Raw genomic sequence first — 15171 nt, forward strand, 5'->3', positions numbered from 1 at the left:
TTTTCCAAAAGGTTAGGAGTTGTGGTGAGCCTAATCATTCTGGCATGTCAGCCTGAGCTACCTAGGGGGAAGAGCACCACCTTCTGAATTACCAAGTCAAATTGACTGTAGCAATCAACTTCTCCGTCTTAGTCCCCATCCAAAAACAAACAGGCCCAACCCTGCCCAACGAATGAGATCACAGCCCAAGGCAGTGCAGCTCCCTGAGACATCACTGCCTCACCCATCATCTACAAACATCAGTTGTGCAGGATGGCATGGATCTCTCCCTGGTTTTACATACACAGAGATCTCTGACCAATGACAAGCCCACTAGAAAGTGCCTGCAGCACCTCTCCAAGGTGGTAGGCAACCAGCAGAGCCATGGAAATGAGGGCAGAGCAGTGGAGCCATCAGGATCGTGTCCTGTGTGGATCTCTAATCTCTTCTGGCTGGCTCGGAGTGAAAACCTCACTCAAACTGGGGCTTGCCATTCAAAGCTGCCTTTTGTGAACCTTGCCACAACAACTCTTTGCTGCTGCTAAGTTCTGCTCTGGGTAACATATTCATCTTCTCATCATCGCCTTAGAATTGATTTGCATTGTTAAATTGCTAGAAGAAATTGGTTTTCCTGTGATACCTTCAAATCAAAGCTGCTGGAGCTGGAGATCTTCTGTTAAGGCATGTTACTAACCCTTAATGGGTTTCTCAAATGCATAATCCATACCTTTCCCTTCATAAATCATAGTCTTATTGTCCTACAATTCATGCCTGGCTCATCATTGAAGCAAAAAGTTCTTGTTGACATTTTCTTGGATCTGGCCTTTTCATAGCATTGGTTCCCTGACATCAATGCAGGATCCTTCACCACTGCTAGCAGAACTAACTTTATTGATCCACACCTTACACATGACCAACAGAGGTGTGACAAGCTGCAGAGGGTCATGACAGGTCAGGCTGGGACTCTACGTGTACATGACATCAGATGGTCTGAACTCTGGACCCAAGACAGCTCTTTAACTATTTTCTACCATTTTTTTTCCCATGAGATGCTTTCATGAAACAGAAACGATAGGAGAAAAACAACTATTAATCTCCTAAACAGAGCAGAAGTGTTGGAGCTGGTACACCTGATAAGCATTTCATAAGTCACATCATCTTGGGTTCTGCTTGGCAGCCTTGATGCTGGAAATTAGTTCCATTCAATAGTTTCATAAAGAAAATCACATTAATTAATTGACAATGCATATGCCACTTCTGCAGGGGAAAAAAAAAAAAAAAGCTAAGATGAGGTGACATTATATAGAAGAGCAGATCAAAAGTCAAAATCATCTTGATAATTTGTGAAAATTGGGGGTGGGGAGGTTTAATTTAGTAAAAATCAGTGCAAGATACTGTGCTTGTAAAGGCATCCTGCCTGCCTGCTCAGCAGAGGTAAGCTCTTGACTGGTGGATTGCCTGTAGCCTCACTCACCCTTCAAGAAAGATGTGGACAGATCACAGAGTCCAGGGAAAATAATTTGAGAAACATCATTCCAGCAAACACATGAGCTGGGATGTTTAGGCAAGGAGAGGGCTGGGTACAGGGAGCAAGAGGGACTTCAACTGTGGGGAAGACCACGCAAGAAAAGGCTTCCAATCACCCTTCCTTCAGTAGGGCTGTGTAAAAAAATTCATTTTCGATCCCTGGACCCATTTCTGTAACAATTGCTTCATGGTTAAGAAAGAAGCTTGAAATATAATTTAAGGGTAATCTAAAGGTTAAAAAAAAACAACAACAGAAAAAAAACCCCTTAAAATGTTTGTGTTATGTCATGATTTGGCTCGTACTGGATGGGAAGATCCAGAATTTTTGATCACTAATTTGGCAATGCTTACTTGCTTCCCTAAAGGGTTTTTAAATGGCACCAACATTTTATCAACCATGTCACCTCCTCCCATTGTCTGTATTTTCCTTGACATGGCTATCTTGAGCAGCTTTCCAAAGCACCCAGGCTGCAGGGGCATAGAGCCCCTCTCCCTATTTCATTCAGCATCAAATTTCTCCTTATCTCCCTGCAGCACTTTCTAAAACTCAATCTGATTTGCTCTGCACTGACCTATGTAAGTCTTGCAGTGCTCCTCACCTCCCAGATTTCACTCTCTGTGCCCTGCAAGCATCAACATCCAGAGTAAATTTTCCCTCCAGCTAGGAGTTTGGCTTTCTCTCAGAGCAGTCTCATTTTCCTACCTTCATGCACACTCGCATTTCCTCAATCAAGAGCACGAACTTCCATTAAACAGGAGAGTTTAAATGACAAGCTATTTATTTTTTTAATCTATTCTCATTCAGTAGGTGCTCTGTTTCCCTGCAGATTAGGCACAGCCTTCAGCCAACTCACAAAGCTGTGCCCTTACTGACACCAGCACCTCATTTTTATCCCAATTTTTAGCTCCTTGTAGGCAAAAGAAAAAAATAGCAACTTGTGTGGGTCACATCGTGCATAAGTTCAAAGATAATTAGCCTTTTAGTTACTAAATGCTGTGCAAAGCACACATTTAACAGCTAAAACTGATTTTAATCTTTGCTTAATTCTTTTGCCAGAGAGCCCCATTCATAGTGAGGCAGCTGTCTAAATATCTGAGCCCCTTGGGGTGAGGAGACAGGGGAGCCTCTTGCAGAGCTCGTGGGTGACCTCAGCTGGCTTCTCCCACTGAGAGCTGCTTCAGCTCATGTGGGGCAGAGGATGCCACTGGGGCTAGGTCCCCCAGGAAATGGTTTATCTGTGAAGGGCAAAACTTCTCTCCTCCCTTGGTTTGGCTAGCCCGTAATAAAGTTGTAACAGAAATATGGGTAGTGAGAGTGGCCAGATGAATTCAAAGTGATGGCCATATTAGTAAGGAGGGATATGGATTTACAACCCCTTGCCTTCACACTGGCCAGGCACAAAACCAGCAGCCACTGCATCCTTCACCCTTACGACAGTAAAAAGAGTCTTCCCTTGAGTCAAAAAGGCTCTGAACAGCCAAAGCACAGCTGCAAAACAGTCACATGGCTATACCCCAAATTCTGTGGTTTGACTGATATTTTTTCTTCCACAACACCTTGTCTAAGCTTTGCCATGCTAGAAGTGCCTGCTTGCAATTACACTCCTTAAAAATAAGTAAACAGAACATTTTTTTCAATCATCCCAAATTGCCTGCTGTGGAAAGTGATTAGACATTAGTGCTTTCTACATCCAGGAGTGTGCACACTTACACAAAAGGGATGACACCAGGACCCAACAAAAAAATAACAGATCTTCCCTCTGCAACAGGCAGGACCCTACCCTAAGGTTCATTTACCTCAGTGTCTTAATATTCTCCAATATTCAGGGAACCAAGACATTATGGTGTAATCAGTTAATACTCCTTCATATGGGATATATAAGGCACTGAGATGGGAAGAAGCAAAAAAAAAGGATATGTCTCTGGTGTGATGAGAAAATGTGTTTTGCTCCTTCTCAAAAAAGCTGGTGCAGTCCTCAGCTCCAGACCAAGGTTAATTATCATTTAAGGATTAAAATGCCCATTATGGTGTTTTTTTATTATTTTTGCTCAACCAATTTCTCTTTTACTGGCCCTTGGGTTTTAAAATATAGGAAGTGGCATAAAAATTGCATTATTTTCAATAAGTTCCTGACACCTAATCAGGCAAGGGTTTCCATTACAATTGCTGGCTAGTTCTTTTCTCCCCCAGAGCCTGGGAAACCATGGTCTTGTGTGAGGAAAGGAGATGAGAACCATGAAACAGAGCCTAGAGAGGACACAAATTGCAAGAGACATTTGGAAAGCAAACAGTCCCAACACAAGATTTTCCTTTCAGGCCTGTGTTCAGACAGTCTAAATTGTCAGTCAGTCCCTCTGCCAAATATTTCCCAATGGGTGGCTCTCTGTGGCTCCCTGCTCAACACCACACTCAGAGACTTAGAAAAATTTGAAAAGCCTTACGAATGGCAGGGAGTTTTATTTACATCCCATTTACCTGGGCTGTGCAGTTAGCTGAGAGACAGCACAGCACTTTGAAGTGAGAAAGCTCTAGACAGACGAGTATTAGAGTTATTAATGAAAAATAACATGAAGAAAAGGCTTTTTAAATTTTCTATCAGGTTCCCTATAAACACAGTATCTCCAGGTCTAAAAGAGTGTCAGCTCACACAAGAATTATAAAAGATTTATCTTTAATAAAGAGCCAATAGGACTCAGAAATCACACCCACAAAATAATATAAAGGCTTGTCTAGAAACAGAGATATAAAAAATACCAACAAATCCATTTGGGCTCCAGACTTGCCCACAAGTCTTACAGGCACCTTCCTGAGAGTTCACACCCACAATACAATTACATAAGCCCTCTTCTCTTGCAAAATCAAACAAAACCCACAGCCTGTGACAAGACAGGTAGTAAAAACATGACAGTTTTGTCCTCAACATTGTTACTTTTCCCAGTTTGGTACCCCTTCTCCCAGCCTGCTCATCCAGGAAATTCTACCTTTTCCTTCTGGAGTGAAGCTGGCGGTTGCTGAAGGCCTCCTACAGCTCACCAAAGGTCTCAGCACTTCAGGATACAGCTTCAGATCAATGTTCCTAGCTGGAAGGATAAAAATACAAATAAATCAAACCACAACCAAAAAACTCCACCAACCCCTGACTACCCAGAAGAAAGCTTATAGTCATTATATTCATCTGCAGGATGTGAACTTTCCATGTGCTTACTGATTTCTCTTATTAAGCAATCATCAAACACTGATAGGATTTTTTTTTTTTTTTTTTTTTTTCAGGAAATGGAAGTCCAACGTGTTCATTAAAAAGAAAAACAAACCAACACCAATAGAGCAGGCAGCCAGTTTAAGCCACTTGACATTTCAGGAAATTAAGTTATACTTTGGTCTCAGCTTATAAGTTCAGCAAGACCCACGAGAGGACTCCTTGGAGACCTGCTGTGCTTTTGTTTCAACAGTGATGGCCACACAGGCTAATTGAGGGCAGGAGCCACATGCTCTGCACAGCCCCACTGCTCCCTTCCTCCTTCCCAGCAGCTCCTGCACTGCTCACAGTCTGCATGCTCCAGCCAGCTCTCTCCTTTAGGTGCTGAGCATGCTCTTCTGGGGAAGAGGAGAAAAAAAATAGGATTTAGAAGTTAAAAAAAAATTACAGTGAAAATAATAATAAAGTTTCAGAGAAAACATCTGTCAAACAGCTGAATGTATTTTTGGGGTGCAAAGTTCAAAGCCCAAAGCATCTCACCCCTGGAGGGCAGATCACCTTGGAGCTGCAGGTATTACAAGTACAGACTGGAGATGCGGGGTCAGGCACTGAAGCTCACCATCTGAACAGATTTATAGGCTGGTTTTGGCCACATCATTGCCAAAAGGGCAGAAAGGAGGAGGTTGAGCAACTGCAGTACATGGGCCAGCTGTGTGGGAGATGAAGAGAACCCATCCTGGAATGGTGGGAGCAGCCACCAAGGCTGGTGTGGGCCAGCCTATTCCTGGTGGAATTTCTGCTGATAGAAAGGGAAAGGCAGTGAGTCACCTGGCAGGGAAACATCCTCTTCTTTACCTGAGACAGGGCTGCAGCTGGATGCAGAAGCTGTGAGCTGCCACGTGTGGGCCTGTGTCCCCAAGTGCTCTCACCTGCTATGGTGGCAGGAGAAACACAGCTACAGCAGGGACAGCACACCCCTCCTTAGTGAGGGGGACAGAGGGAAGGGAACTCCTGGGGGCTGTGCCCTGGCAGCCTCTCTCTCAGGGGACTGACACATGGACTCTGAAGTTGAAATTTGCTTTAAGTGACCAAGGGCTGCACAGGTACAGACAATCCAGGTTGCCAACACTCCTGGAGCTCTCCACATTTTCACGTCCAAAAGGCTCAGATGATCTTTGAAACCTTGCAGGATTGCAGCCAGTTGCTACTATTCCCAGTTAAAGGTGCCTCTAAGGTGTCACATAGGAAACCACTTTTTCCTGTCCATTTGGTGCGTGCTGAGGGTTTCTTTCAGCCCACTGAAGCAATCAGTACTTGCAGGATGTGGCTTTGCACTGATTTGGGAAGGGCAGTCCCTTCACTACTGCTACACTGTGTAGACAGCCTGGCTAAGGGCAACTTCCACACCCAGCTCAGCCTTCAATCTGTGTGTGACATCAGGCACACAGGAAAAACAGACTCCTGAGGAGCAAACAACCTGTTTGAGATCACTCAGCTGGTCAAGAGAGGATCAGGAAGCCATCGGTGCCTCCCTGTCCCCATCATTCTGGCAGAGTCCTGTTCCTGAAAGAGGAACAGTCAGGGGTGAATCAAACCCAGCACACGCTGCCCAGTGAAGAATTATGAGACTATAAAACAAGACAGCCACAGACCAGCCTAACCAAGGAGTAGCCAAAACCTTTTGTGGAAGAGCCACTGAGAATCCCATCATATTCCAACCCCAGTAACATCTGCTCAATCATTTGCAATATGAGTCTACAGAAAAGTCATGCAAAGGTAAAATGCGTAATTAAAACACTAATGCTGCAAGCATTCACCTCCATGTAGGTGTGGAAACCTTCAAGTTTCCTTTTTATTATATGGATGGGATCCTGCTTTTCATTGGCACAATAGAAAATAGCCACAAAAATTCCACACACACAGCATCAGGCCCCGCGACCGGCCTCGACATGCAGAGCGTCAGTAATAAAACACACCCCTACAGGGATTTAGCACTTTGGCTTGTGCTCAGCTGGGGGACTTGGGCAGGACTTTCGCTCCTCAGACAGAAAAAAGCATTAATTATAATCAGCTCTGTTATTATTCCAATCCCTGCATCCCCCCTTCCCTGTTAGCAAAAGGAAGTGGAGCCATGTGCTGATGGGATTGTGGGTTTGCAGGAGCAAGATGGGGCTCTGTGTGTGTGTGTACTGATCTGCCCTGGAAATCAAACAGCAGCTTCAGCAAGGGCATCCTGGGAAGGGCCCTCAGGTGCCAAAAGAGAAATTCAGGGAAATGTTCCTTTATTAAAACAATTGCAACAGCTGCTGCAGGTACTTCCTTATGCACACATGCAGGCACTCCTCCTTCCTGTCCATCACACACTTCCCCTCTGCCTCAGACTCTTACACAACCAGAGTAGTTTTCAAGCTCAATCTTTGCAGGACCCACCAGCCCTTCTCTGACCAGCCTACCCATTTTTCCTCCTCAGCCCTACCCTTCCCAATAAACACCCTGCCCTGTCCTACCGCAGGAGTCCCCAGAGTGTACACACCAGTAGTTTTGCAGTGGTACCACAACAGGCAGTGTAGCCAAAAGGGCAGGCCAGAGAGTGTGCAAGGTCTGAGAAAGCCAGCCAAAGCAAGGGATTCCTGAAATTATCTCCTATAGACTACCTTTTACTCCCTTTCTGTCTCTTCCCATGAACTGCAGTGGTGGTATCCTGCAGCACTCACTAATCACTGTTTACGTGAGGGGTCATGCACCAAGGTTTGAGAATTACCTCTTTGCCAAAGCCCTCCCCATAAAGGTGTGCAAAGCTGCTTCCACAACACCTGGAAACTTTCTCCCTTAGGGTCCTGGTTGGACTAGTTGCAAGGCACAATTCCTGATTTTCCACTACACCTTTTCTCTGCACTATCACTTTCTCCTTCCAGCTCTACTCCACCCACGAGCTATCCTGCCTTGGCCTTTTATATGGTATCTAGTCCTACAGCTTGGCTGGGATGGTCTCCTTCATAGCTGTGTGGTGTCTACCAACACGGGGCTGTGATCCACACCTTAAGGTTTCAGGAAGGAAGCTGCAAACCCATAACACCAAGGGCCATGCAACTATTTTGTCTTTCATTGAAAAGCCTGGAAAAGGCAGGAAAATGCAAACACACTGGTGTGCCTCCTTTGTCTTTACACTCCCCTCCTTTACAGTTTACCTGCACCGCAAATAGAGTTTGGGAAGAGCATGGGACTCCAGGCAGGACCACTGAGCAGGCCAGGCCATCCCTGGACATGCTGCATGGTGCCATACATCTGTGCTTCCCATAGCTGGCTGCAGGGCTTGATCTGTAATTGATCCAGTTGGACAATTATCAGAAAGATTGGGTTCCAACACAGGATGGGGGAAGAGTGAAGATACACAGGGCTGGAGCCCAGTGGAAAACCCTGCTGGCATCATTTTCACCTTCAGTGCTGCTGCTGCTGACACCTTCACCTGGCCATGCACCCTGCTGTGGTCAAACAGGTACCCAATGATGCTCTTCAGGTCTGTTCTGCCTTTGCTTTGTGCAGGTGTTGGCAACCACACTTAGACACAAAGCCAGGCAAAATCCAGCCTATCCTGGAGAGCACTGCTCCAGGGTGATGGCTGGAGGCTACATTTCACCTTGCAGGCACACCCTGCAACAGGGCACTGTGATGCTTCAGCACATTTGGCAGAAGTCACCTTGCTCAAGGAAGATGTTTACTTTTGTTATTCTCCATAGCTGGTTCATCCATGACAAAGGTTTGCTCTTGCTCCAACCATCTCTTTGTTCATTTTGGGCACACCAGGAGAAGCAGGACTGCATGCTCCTGGTAATTCCCATTTAGGAAAGATGCCTTCTTTCTTCACACAGATGCCAGCAGGCTCTACTATCAGAAACAGAAGAACATTCTTATCAAGAATCTGACTGATTAGGAAGAAATTTGAATTTCAAGCACTTTTCTAGTTAGACTTGTTTGGGACAAACCACTGCAACTCACTATGCCTCAACTTCTTCATATGGAAATTGGAGGTATATAAGACTTCTCAAGCTCATAAAAACCTAAAAGGGACAAAGGTTAAATGGTTGCTAATAAAGTTCCCACTTGCCTCGGCAGCATCTGTCCAAGTGTAAGTGATATCCATCTAGCCTTGGTAAAAAGGAGGTCAATAAGCAGACAGAAAACTCTTTGACCTGCAAGACAGCCATCCTTCTGTCAGTGGAGGCTTGGAAAATGCTCAGGCACCTTTAACCACCACCCTTCAGTTCTGAGATTTGAAGAAGGGTAAAAGCACATGCACTGGGCTCATACTGGGCAGCATAGAGGTCTCTCAGAAACATGACACCTAGATGGGCAAAGCATTAATGTCTGAGAAACGTTTCTGTAGGGGCAGAAGATTGGGTGAAGCTGCGAAAGATCCAGCTCAGCAGCTCAGTCCATTGCCCAAAATAACCAGGTGGTGGCATGTGGGCTCCTCCCCCACCAAGCCCACCAGCAGATGCCCCAGCAATCCCAGGGCACGCTCACCCCATCCTCAGGCTTTGCTGGCCATTGGTGGTGGACAGCACCCCACCCTGAGAAAACATGGGGCATTCTTGGCACTTTGCACTGCAGGCAAGGTCATCAGACACGGTGACAGATTCCTTGCCTGCCATATCCACGGAGGAATGCAGGGGAATATGATCCTGCCCTGAGCAAGTGCCAAGTTTGATTAGGGCTCATGGCTCCAAGATCCTTCCTGTGAGGATCTTGCAAAGAGGGAGTTGCTTGCCACCCATAATAAATCCAAAGGCAAGACATGGAGGTTTGAAAGGGTTTTGGCCAGGTCTCCCAAATATATAAAGTGGAGTGGCAGAGCCCACGAGAACAGACAAGGTTTCAGTTAGGAAGTACTGTGGAAAGTGACACTTCTCCCAATGCCCTACAACCCAGCATGCATAACCCACCACAAATGGACATGGCAGAGCCCTACAAGAATGCCTTGCAACTTGGCATTAATTTGGCCCTTGGAACATGGAAACTCTGGCCTGTTCCAAAATGATCTGCCTGACACAAGGCTCAAATAGTTGGCTGAGCAGAGCTGGGATCCACCCTCATTCTCCTTCAGTCACCCTCTGTGGGATTTTGAATAGGTCCTGCCTCCTCTGTTCTCTGCTTCAGTTTTCCACTGAGGACAGCTGCCCTTTCTCACTTCAGCAGAGAGCTGTATCTAAATGCATTAACTGAAAGGACACCCCAGTGTCAAGGGGATGGCCTCACCCCACCCCAGCCAGCTCCAGGGCACACATCTCATAAAGATTTCCCTCCTTCTGCTCTGCAGCAGCACAGAAATGCTATCACAGATGCCTCAGAGGTCTGCTGAGGCCCATGGGGCTCCCCAGAGCAGAGCCAAGTCAATGTACAAGGCTCCCCTGATGCTTCTGTACCTCCACCAGCACCAGAAACTGGGAGTTCCACCTTGGCAAAGATGCCCACAAAATGATAGCTCAAGTCCAAATTATATTTATTTTTCCCTGGGTACAAAATGAATATCAATTTTTATGTGTTGTTTTTCTTCTCCCTGTGATGGAAACCCATCCTGCTTCAGCCAGAAAACAACAAAGAAAACTACAGAGACAGCAAACATTAACCAAATCCTGTCCTGAAGCCTCCCTTCTCAGACATTTTCCCCTCCACCATCTGTTTTGCAAATGTAACAAACTAAATTAAATAAGCTCCAGGTAGCTAAATTCCTTGCATCTCCGAAAGCACATGGATTCCTGTGCCAAAGTAAACAATCTCATGGAGACTTTACATAAAACAAGTGAACTAATTTCATCGTAAACATAGGAACAACAAATTGGTTCAAAGCCTGCCATGGTACACTGTGGAAACATCCCCCAGCAGGGAAAGGAGTAAAAATAACCATAGTGGGACGTTCAGTGCATACCCAGCCTGCAGCCTTACCTTCAAACCAGTGTAGGAAGTACAAACCTACTCTTCCTATGTACAGAATAATGCCAAGCAGCTTCCTGCTAATTGCTGCAGGTTTAGCAGCAGTGCAGTGCAAAAGGTAACGAAGATGATCCGTTCCAAAAGTCAGCAGAGGGAGAAGGGATGATGTGGCTGTGTCACCCTGATGCATGGGAGAACTGGCTGTGGGCTGGTTGAGAGCTGGATCTGCTGCAGGGAGCTATTGCAGCACGATGTCCATGAACCCATTCACACCAACATCTGATACAGTGATGGGGGGGAAAGAAGGAATAGAGGAGCATTTCCCTCACGTGGAGATTTCTTTTTTCTTGGGTTCATGGGCATACACCAAACTCTGGGATATTAACAAGAGTCCAAAACCCAACACAAAACAAATCACCAGCCTGAGAGTAGAAGAGGCTGGGGAGTGGAAAGACGAGCTCCCACTTCCATACAGGGCTGGAGCTGGCCTGGCCTTGACTCTGGTATTTCCCAAACTTCTTTTGGGAAAAGTCCTAGAGCCACAGCTCCATCTGGAATCTCAGATTTGGCTAAATGCAGGCTGAGGACATCCCCACATAGACTGGTCTAGAAATCCTACCTGGAGTTTGACTTCAGGGGCTCAGGATTGGAGATTCACTCTTTCAATACATCAGCCACCAAATTCAGCTCCTTATAAAGACACACTCTGCCGTGTCCTAGGTGAATTCAGAGGAAACCCCAAGCTTACACCAAAAGACAAGCATCCAGTTAGACTTTTCCATCACTTGGGAAACAGATTCTAATTAAACCTATGCAATTTTCCCAAAGAGGCTGCCCTGTGCAGCTCAAACTCAACAGCTCCTGTCAGAGCCCAAAGCTGGAATATTCATCCAAATCACCCATTAACCTGTTCTATAATCAATTTTTTCCAAGTCATCCATGCTCATGGCATGTTTCCATTACCAGCACTCATAAAAAGATGTTTTTTGATCCAGACTTTAAAGAGGTGAAGCCTAAATGCACATCCCAGAGCATTCACTCACCCATGTCACCACCAGGAGTGCAAAAAGTGCCTCCCTTGGAGCAAAGGGGCTGCGTGGTGGCACTTCTCCTACAGACCAGTATGGTGATTTTCAAAAGCTGCTACCAAGAAAACAAAAAGCAAATTAAAAATCCCTCCCTATAATCACCTCAAAGCACATTGATTTGAGTCAAAATGCAGCAAACAGATTACTCTCACACGCTCCAGGCTCCTGCAGAGACCCATGGAAACCCATGTGGCACTCCAAGTGCAGAGACTTGAGAAAGAGTCTGAATCTCAGGGGCCTTGCTAAGTATTACAGACAATTCTCTCTTGTACCAGTTACAGCAAAGAATTGGGAAAGATGACATATTAAAGAAGGGCAATAGAAAAATGTGATTTTGTCTTCTCATTATGCACTTCTGGAGGTGACATACGGTGGACAGCAACTGAAACAAAAAAATGCATTCCAATATTCTATATTGTATTGATTAGTTGATGGTCTCCTTTTAAATCAGTAGCTTTAAAAGCTCTTATTTTAAAAAATTGCTGAAATAGATAGAAGTTGAGTTTGGATACAGTCTGTACTGGCATAAATAGAAAACAAGTCCACGGATAAGAAGGGAATTAGAGTGGATATGAGTACACAAAAATTACTCAAATCAGCTTACAGATTTAATGCATTCTGCTGACAGTGGTGGTGGGGGAGGTTGTTTATTTAATCTAGAGAGTTTTCATGCATACTGAAAAACAGAAGTAGGGAAGGCTAACCCACTATTGCTAGATCCCACTGCAGTTTGAGGTTTGCCTCTCCATTTCTATGGCTTGGAACATTGGCTTGTGAATGCAAAGTTCAAATGAAAATTGCCCAGGTGGCACTGTACAGTCCCCACTTTGCTAACGTTCATACTGGAGCAGACAACAAATGGGCAAAATTGGTTTGGAGGGCAGTCAGGGAGGGATGGAAGCAGCATCCTGTTGCCTTGGAGTTATCTAGGTTTATCTACACATCACACTGTATGCTCCCTGGTTCTCATAATTAGAGTGTCTAGACAGGAGATGATGCCAGAAAAGTAGCAAGTAAAAAGGGTTTTGCAGAGTTTTTCAGAAGAGTCCATCTAAAGCAGTGACTACAGAATAATGACAGACACCAGAGTTGCAGAACCTAGTTAAGATTAGAGCAAATTTTGATCCAAGTAAAGGTCTTTTCATAGCCCATTCACGTCCCAAAAGAGCTGCTAAATCAGAGCACTGATAGCTCAAGCACTCAGGAGGCTCAGAGCTTTTGAACCAGCATCAGACTAGAGTTTTCTGCAAAAGTAATTCCAGCTGCCTCAGCTTCATCCAAATACTGGCATTTAGCAGCCTCAACTTGTGTAAACCAGCTTCAGTCCACTGAAGTCAATAACAATTGACACCAGCTGAGAATCTGGCTCTCAGTGTGGTTTAAATATAGTCTAAAAAAGAACTTACACAGGGATTGCCCAATCCCTCATGTCCATTTCCCCCTTGGGCTAGGACTGAATAAGATTGATTTTTTCTTTATAATTTAGCTCCAGTTATTTTTAACAACAACATTATGAGCTCACATTTATTATAGCATCTTCCATCCTCCAGCAGTCAGGCTGCCTTTCAGGCTTCATCAAGAACCACAGAGAGGGATGGACACAGCACCAGGATGGAACCACCTCGGGATGCAACTCAGCAGATGCTCAGCATGCACGGAAGGCTGGCCACAAACACAATAAATCAGCAAGGGTACCAAGATAATTCAGCTTCAGCATTGCAAGTGTAAGCCTCAGCCATTCTCTAAAGAGGAAATTTAAGGAGTAGTTTCTAATCCTCCCTTGAGCTGTCCATGAGAGGGACAGGATGTTTGTACAGCAGCGCAGGATGTCATGGTCACACACTGTGGCCCTACATGCACAACATGAAGGCAAATCACACAGTGCTGGGGAAAGGCAAGCACGAGTGACCTCTGAGAAAGAAAAAGTAGCTGGGTCACTCCTCCTGTGACAAACCAGGGCTCTTTGGTATTGGCCCATCTCTTTGACCCAAGTGTCCCTGCAAAGCCAAAGGATGAGGGTCTGAAGACATGGCAAGCTCCATGCACAGAACAATCAGGTTGTGAGCCCCCAAAACTTTAGCCACCACACAGTGACACGTGCACTGGTTGCCAACCAAGGCACGCAGGTGACTGGTTTTGAAAAGCTCAAAGGCCTGACATCCCTCACCAACCCTTTTTCAACATGAGAGAGAGAAGCTCAGAAAGAGCAACAGGAAAAATTGGTGGTCTTGTGGGCTTACATCTGTGCAGATATGCTGGAGGTAGAGTGACACCAAGTTTTGCCAGCACTGGTATAGTCTATTTTATCTGGGATCAGAGTAGGAAACCAGGGCCCACTCAGATCCTACCATATGGGAATGGCTCGGAAACATCTTCCAGATATTCCCCCTCAAGCCACCACAGAGCAATAAAAATGCAGCTAACAAGAGCTGTGGCCACCACCCAAATGTTCTATCAAAGACATGAACTCTGTCCTCTTCCAAAATAAAAAAAAAAAAAAAAAAAGAAAGAGAAAGAGAACCAATACAAACAAAAAAATCCCATATCCATTAATGAAAACTAAAGCACAAGGCAAGGGGTGATGAAAACAAATAAAACTAGGGCTATAAAACGCCTGGTATGTAAGATGTGTTGAAACTTGCTGCTGACAGCAGCTTGAGCAGACATTCACATGCAGCCGTTCATAAGATGCACAGTAATTACCTTCTCTGGGAGGCTGCATTATGATGATTTCTTTAAGCAGAGCACAATATCTCTAGCAACAGGATATAATTACAGCAAAGGATATGCCTCTTAACCTCTTTTCTACCCTTCCATCCAGTTTAGGGAGCAGATCTGGGAGCTCTGTGGCGAGGGTGGAAGTGTTTACCCTGTGTGCTGCCCTCATTACCTAGAGCCAAGCACGCTCCTGATGGGAGCTCGTGGTGGTGTTGCTCTCACAGGAACACGATTCTCTCCCCCTGGCCTGTGGGTGAACCTCTCCCAGCACTGCAGGACTTGGACAGAGCTGGCAGCAGCCACAAGGCCACTGGAGGGGTTCGGCACAGTCAGCCCGCTCTGGGCCGGCACCTCGGCAGTAAATAAATAAATACCAAAAGCAAACAGGCAAGGGAATGACTCAGGGCTGGAACACGCTGGCAGCACTGTGAGGCAGCAGGACTTCTCACCTCCAGACTGGGACCTTCCTAGCCCCAAATACCCCACACTGCAGAATCCCTCTGGGGAGCTGATGGGCTCTGAAGAAAAACTCAAGGCTCCCACGTAAGGACTGGTACCACAACTAGCATGGGCTGTGGTGTCCCCAGGGGATGGATGCCACTTCCTGGTCATGTCCTGGCTCACCTGGAGCAGACAAAATGCCAGAGATGGCCCTGTTCTGCTCCACTTCCACAGCCCTCCTGCACAGAAGCACAGGAAATCTTATTGCTGCAGCTGTTGCATTGATTTAT

The 15171-nt window shown here is 45.7% G+C and overlaps 1 long non-coding RNA gene across 6 annotated transcripts in view; it reads right to left on the minus strand.

Annotated features, from left to right (window-relative positions):
* The window catches only part of LOC134556235 (uncharacterized), a 73291-nt gene that overhangs the window by 41802 nt on the left and 16318 nt on the right, over positions 1–15171 (minus strand). For all 6 annotated transcript variants that reach the window (XR_010081626.1, XR_010081625.1, XR_010081624.1 and 3 more), the window contains exon 3: positions 4489–4587. This is a non-coding gene — a long non-coding RNA (uncharacterized LOC134556235). The remainder of the gene's footprint in view (positions 1–4488; positions 4588–15171) is intronic.

This window comes from Prinia subflava, chromosome 11 (genome assembly GCF_021018805.1).
Source record: "Prinia subflava isolate CZ2003 ecotype Zambia chromosome 11, Cam_Psub_1.2, whole genome shotgun sequence".
Lineage (NCBI taxonomy): Eukaryota > Metazoa > Chordata > Aves > Passeriformes > Cisticolidae > Prinia > Prinia subflava.